At 29.8% G+C, this 6,838-nt stretch overlaps 1 non-coding gene across 1 annotated transcript; it reads right to left on the bottom strand.

Annotated features, from left to right (window-relative positions):
• Positions 1-1,949: 1,949 nt before the first annotated feature.
• Positions 1,950-2,068, bottom strand: LOC113003328. Its single transcript, XR_003268397.1, has one exon. It is a non-coding gene; the product is annotated as a 5S ribosomal RNA (ribosomal RNA).
• Between the last annotated feature and the right edge of the window lie 4,770 nt (positions 2,069-6,838).

The raw sequence follows: 6,838 nt of genomic DNA, 5'->3' as shown, positions 1-6,838 counted from the left end.
TATTAATTGCATTCCAAATTTTTGGTTCAGGATACACATTATTTTTCACGTTTAATAATCAAATATATATAAATATATTTAACTGTACATAATTATGAATATCGTGATAATAAGTATGTTAATTTATTTTATAATTATAAAAATATTAACAAGTGGCAAATACAAATTTCTACACAGTTAACCAGGTGACAAATACGAGGAATAGAAAAGACATTTTTGCAATTTAAACTTAATTACAATGATATTAAATTCATATTTGTTTGATGTACATATTAAAATGCACACATTTCTCTACCATTCTACGAAAGATTCTTATAAAAGAGTTCGTATAGTATACTTCAATGCATCTTTGGAAGCTTGTGCAGCTCTCATTAAAGAGAGTTGCACGAGAAAATGAAAACGGAAATGCAGTCAATAATACCATAAAGCAAGAATCGTCGGATTTCAATATTACTTCGGGCAAAAAGCTATAATGTTTATGTATACATATATGTAAATTGCTTTTTTTGATCATATGCTGTGTTCATATTGCAATCGTTTGCTGAATGAATAAAAGACAAGCTGAAAGTTCGGAATACTGAATGATTTAAATAAAAATTACACAGTTTTCCTCTCATAGGAAAACAAGAAGTTTAATACCAGTATGTTGATGTTATAAATGTTTTCCCTCGTTCTTTAAACGAGAATACTGATGCAAACAACGTAATTTCTTACGTAATTTCTTTGTGTTGATGTAACATTATAAAAAAAAGATGTCCGTAAATATAAATTGTTGATGAGATTGGAGAACCATAAACTGTTGAAATCTTACATTGCAACTATTATCGAGTTAAATTATGGCATGTTTGTCATACTAGAAAATTATACTGTGTAATTGATACCCCGTTAAATTAATTTCTGCTTTATCCGTTTAATTTATCTGTCGGTCCTGTCGACACGAACAAATTGACAGAAGCCATGACCGGCTTTGCGGTAGATCTGGCTTACATTGTGAAGTTTAGCGAACGATTATTACGTTATCAATGTGGTGGTTCATAATTTTCTCACGATCTATCAGTAATCAATTATGCGTTATTCGACGATTACCAGCCGATGTTGTAACCACAATGTTGTTTTATTTAATGATGCTTTATTATTCTGATCCTGTTAGTACAATTTTAATAAGATGTCGTACAATTAAATAAACATTAGTATTTAGATACTAATGTCAGCAAAAATATTGTAAATTTTTTAATATGTTTACAAGAATTAAGTGCAACTCTAATTATAACATTGTATATAAGAGAAAAGAAATATTAGGCAAATAACAAATTCTAAATAATTTATAAACTTCAAAAAAGACTTCAGATATGAAGTTGTAAAAAAAATTTTTTAAATCCTTTGAGTTACATAAATAATTTGCTGCTTTATTTATTGTAATATTACATATGTTAGAAATTAAATCTGTAGCCCGTTTAGAATCTCGAAATAATAATTCTCAATCAAATCTCGAAATAATAATTAGTAACATACAGTGTTTGCCATTATCTATATAAAATTATCTAGATAATCATTTAGATAAAGAAATAGCCTCATCTTATCTTTATCTAAATTATTATACTGTACGCTATCTTTATCTTAGATAAAAGAAATATTATCTTTTTAAATTATCTGAAATAATGCAAATAACGAAAATAAAGTATTATAACTTTTGATCCGAAATTTATTTTATAAACCATTAATTTTAATTTTAAAAATATTAAATATTAACTTATTTAACCAACCCTGAATATTTTTTTTTAAGTACCCAGAAGAGTTTTTAATATATTGAACGTAAGAACATTTATATTTCAAAAATGGATTCTTCGAATTAAAAATAAAATTTTTTTCTCATTAGTTTCTAAGGGAACAAGAAGGAATTAGAAATGTTTATATATCTGCTTGCCTAAAAAAAAACGAAAAAAAATTGAGGCCAACATCACACGGTGTTCCCAAGCGGTCACCCATCCAAGTACTAACCGTGCTCAACGCTGCTTAACTTCAGTGATCGGACGAGAACTGGTTTTCTCAGCGTGATATGGAAGTTGGCTGATCACTTACGTTATTGTATCTGGTTTTATACTTGTTATTTCCAAAATTTTATTTCTTTTTCATATAAAATGAATATCATAAGAATCAACCATATCACATTAATTAACTAATTAATTAATTAGACAATATTCTTTACCTACAAGTTACCATTTATCCTAACAATTTTTTTCAAGATTGCAAAATTTATTGCCAGTACTGAAAATCTATAAATACGTAATGCTAACTACAGATTTTTACTGGCAATGTATATCGAAACGCAATTCAGATCAACAGTAGTACAATATAAAAATTTCCCCAAAACTATAAATTCGAAAACTTTTCCGAAAAAATTTGTCAATTATTATATAATGTGATTTATATTTATATACCTTTTTTCTATTTTTAATTTTGATTTTTATTTGCGTAAAATTAAAAACGAGAAATATTTGTTCTTAGTATAATTATTTGAAGAATTTTTGTTTTTAAAAATATTATTTTAGAAATATAAAAAATATAAACATATTTTATATTCTAAACTGTTTTTTGCACAATAACGATATTATCTGAAAATTATCTAAATAAACCGATAAATTTTTTTATCTACATAAATGAAAATTAAATCATCTTTATCTTATCTAAGATACATTTATACGTAATTTATCTTATTTATATCCAGATAAATTTTAAGTTATCTAAGCGCTGCTAACATATAGTTTATATTTTTATTAACCTGTATTATCTTTATATAATCCATACTTCAAGATATTTGGCAATAATTTAATTCGTATAACGCGTGACTAACTTGAACATGTTTTCTGGTATACTTAATAATTGGCTTTTAAGGCATTAATTGCTGCTGAATTTTTTTCATGCATGATCGATATCATAGGATACGAGTACGGCTGCCGAAAGTGTGCTTCCATTCGTTCTCACTGGCTATGTGCGGAACGGTGCATTCAAGCGTGAATTCTTGCATCCAGGAACAGCGTACATTGGCATTGTGGATGCACTCTTTGAAAGCACTGGCAGTCGCGCGTTCCTAAAATTTTGGGGGGTAATCTTGTGGAAAATACTTCCGCCACAATGCGATGACGCGCGATTATCTAGAAGAAATTTTATTTACTGATATTGATGATTGAATCAATTGGTCGATTAACAAATCTTTTCGCAAACTTTTTAAGAAGCATAATTTTTGAGAAGCTGTATATAATGAATATTTTTAGAAATCCTATATTATAATATTTTGTAGTTTTTTCATATTTTCGAAAACGTATTAACAGATTTTTTATGAAAAATATTTACTATAAAGATTATGAAAAGTATAAATCATATAAAATAGATTTACTGTCTATCAAAAAATGAATATGATAATATTCAAGCTATATTAATCTTACTTTTTTGAGATGATCTTTTTTGGATAAAGAATAATGTTGTTTTGATGGTTTATATTTTAGTCGTAATGATATGTTTCCACGTAAACAAAATTTGTCTTATGTATCATTATACAATAAAATAATAATATAATGATAATAATAGCATTAAATAATTCGAAATCTGTTTACTGCAGAATACTACATTCAAAAATATTCGATAAATATATATTATCACCTACATTACGATAAAGTTTCAAAATAAAGAGACTCACGGAGTATAATATTGAGGATTTAATGAATATAATGTCGAAATATACGGCTTTTGGTACCGGGTGTTTCCGAGAATACGGAATAATTTTACGAGAGAGTTACATTTTCTGCTTCACGGAGATAAATCGTTTTTGCTTTGACCGACGTTGCGAAGTTAGTTCGAAAACCACATATAGCTTGCAGAGTTTCGCTGCGGGTTAGTAGAACCGAAGTCGATGCGTTAACAAAATTTAATCTGTAAACGTAATACTTGATTTCAGCGTTCTCCGAATGGCATACAGAAGTTAAAGCCGGACTTACAATCGTAAGCGAGGATTAAGACGTTAAGCTTATAACGAGAGCGGGGCGCTATAATTATCTAAATTTTACCTGCGCTTTCTCGCAGGCCGAGTGATTACAAAGACTACTAAGAGTTTCTCAGTTAATTTTCCCCAAGTCAAATAAATTGTAAAACGAGCAGAAATTACGAGTTTCACGAAAGGATAGATTTTCATCTTAAAATTCAATATGTTTATAAGCTAATCTAGGTTACTCTAAGCTAATCTAGCTTCTAATTTCAAGATTTTGTAAATAGTTAAAATTTTCTATTTACAATCAGTTCGATTATTATATCGTCTTATCAGTTTGGGAATGAGTTTCTTCGTGAGTTTCTTTGTCAGTTTACCAGTGAGTGACGAATGATTTTACATTGGAATATGCATCGGTTCCCGGTGGACTGTAATACGGCCTTCACAAAAACCGATCTTTCCACTGAACAAACTTAGATATTTCCTGGAATAAAGTATAGCTTCTTTCAACAATGTCTTGCAATCCCTCAGTCCCTTAACATCGTCCCAACGTTCAAGTTTTGTTGCACTATTTTTTATAAAGTATTAAATTTTATAATCTTGTCGCGCTACATCACTCAAACTTGCTTCCATTTATTTTTCTTCTATGTATAGCTGTATCTACACATAAAGAACGATTTTGCTAAAGTATCCAAAAAGTATAGTTGAATTTGTGTACAAATCTGAAAACAATTTTATTGGATCATCAAAATAATTATGTAAGACGTTCAACAACAATGATCAACAAATTTTGTAAAAAGTTTTGACGTTCTGGCAACCGTTTTAAATTTAAACGTCCTAAATTAAATAAAACGAATAAAACAGTCGACAGAAACCTGTACCTTTTAAATATACATCTTGCTTTTTGCCATATATTATTTTGCTGACTCTATTTTATATTGCTTTGCAAATACGAGCGATCCAAACTTAGTTTAAGCGTCCTACATAATTATTTTGAGATTCCAACAAAATTATTTTCAGAATTATATAGCTGAATTTTTGGATACTTCAGCAATCATATATGGAAATTATATAATAATCGATATTTATTTTGATGATTTGTATGGAATTGTTATTATAATATAATTAATGCATTGAAAGATTATATTTTATTAGAGAAAAGATAAACGCAATTTCCGATCAAAGTACAATACGTATAGTATATTTTCATTTTTTACCCATGACGTAACATTCGCGATTTCTTTTAATTCAGAATCGAATGAGTAAATACTATCAATACACTTCATCAGTAGTTCGTCGTTGTCGATGAAAGTTTCGTCGGACATTGGCACAGAAACTCGATCGTCACTTTCTGCTGGAAAGATTGGCGTCCCTGTCAAACCAAAATTTAACTCATTCCACGTGGAAGATTGTCCATTCTTTTGCATGACTTTATTTTTGCCAATATCATTACATTCCTCGGGAAGGAGACGACAATACTCCTACTTCAAACAGACATTCGAAACGCTCTCCCTCTTGTTGCTGTTATGCGTCACGTTGTAAAAGATAAAGTGGCTTTAAAAATGTAATGCGTTTCTCCTATCTCGCAAACCAAAGATACAAATACCGAAACAATTTATTTGAATTGTCTTATAAAACTTTAATATTTATCATATTTGAAAACATTAATATTATACTTAAAAAAATTTTATGTTACTATTTTTTTAAGGTGGTTGCTCAGAGAACATTCTGACATCTAAAAAACGTCCTTTAGACGTCTTAAGAATTTCAGACATCCCTTAGACGTATCAGAGTAGACAGAAAGACTTATCACTAACAAGAGAAACCCCAGAAGTGATACCCGTGTTTTTAATGTCAATTTTTTTAGTGACTTTTAAGGCAAAAAAAATATACTACAGCAAAACGTTGTAAGTGCTAAAATTATATAAATGTGTGTATGAATGGTTTGTATGTGTTATGTTCTATCGCATACTAAAATGTGTTACTAGCGAAGAAAAAAGCACGATGCAACTCTTGCGTTTTATTTGCACTTACATTTTGAAATTCGAATTGTCTTAAAACGATTTTTTTTATAATTAGAACTTAATTGAAAATTTTTGCCGAGACCGTTTGTTCATATTTTTAGTTATGACGGTAACTTCTTATAAAATTGTTGAAATGACAGTTTTCAAGAAAGTTTCTCCAAAAAAGTTTCAAAACTAACATTTACATTATTTTGCTCTTTTGCACGTTTCAATTATATATATTTATAATATATATTTTCCGTTTACGGATGTATTTCTGCATAGTCGCGGTTAGAGTATCTTCGTCGACTGTAAATTTTACATTTAATTTGTTAGTCAAATATCTCCAGTATGGTAAAATGTCGTTTTTATTTAGACGCGTTCTGGCATCTGTAGAACGTTAAAAAACAATTGATGCTAAAAAAATTGTTACATCTGTCTCCTCTGCTAGACAGTGGAACGTAGCACAGATCAACCAAAATGCTAAACGGGGCCAGCTGAAACCGCGCGCGGTGTTATTCATTGCGCTTTTCAAGAGGCGCGCTATATTTCTCGTCCAGTCAAGACCCGGATTACTCGGAATGAACAGTCGAAAGCGCGACCTGTAGTACGGGAGGGCTTACTTGTCGTTACGACAAAACATGAAATACGTGTTAAGCCTTTGCGAAAATGACTTTGCGTAGAATATGCGTCATAGTGTGCCTCCTCTCTCCGTAAATAAGGAAGCGAAACGTTCGGGTATAATGCACCGGGATCGTCAGTGAATGCAATATTGCAAACGACAAATGCATCTTCACGTTGAGTTTCGAGGTCGGTTGAAAATGCACGGTAAATTTATGGAAAAGTATTCTTGTTT

Source organism: Solenopsis invicta, chromosome 1 (genome assembly GCF_016802725.1).
Source record: "Solenopsis invicta isolate M01_SB chromosome 1, UNIL_Sinv_3.0, whole genome shotgun sequence".
Lineage (NCBI taxonomy): Eukaryota > Metazoa > Arthropoda > Insecta > Hymenoptera > Formicidae > Solenopsis > Solenopsis invicta.
Note: the sequence above shows the minus strand (reverse complement) of the source record. Positions and strands in the feature narration are given on the sequence as shown.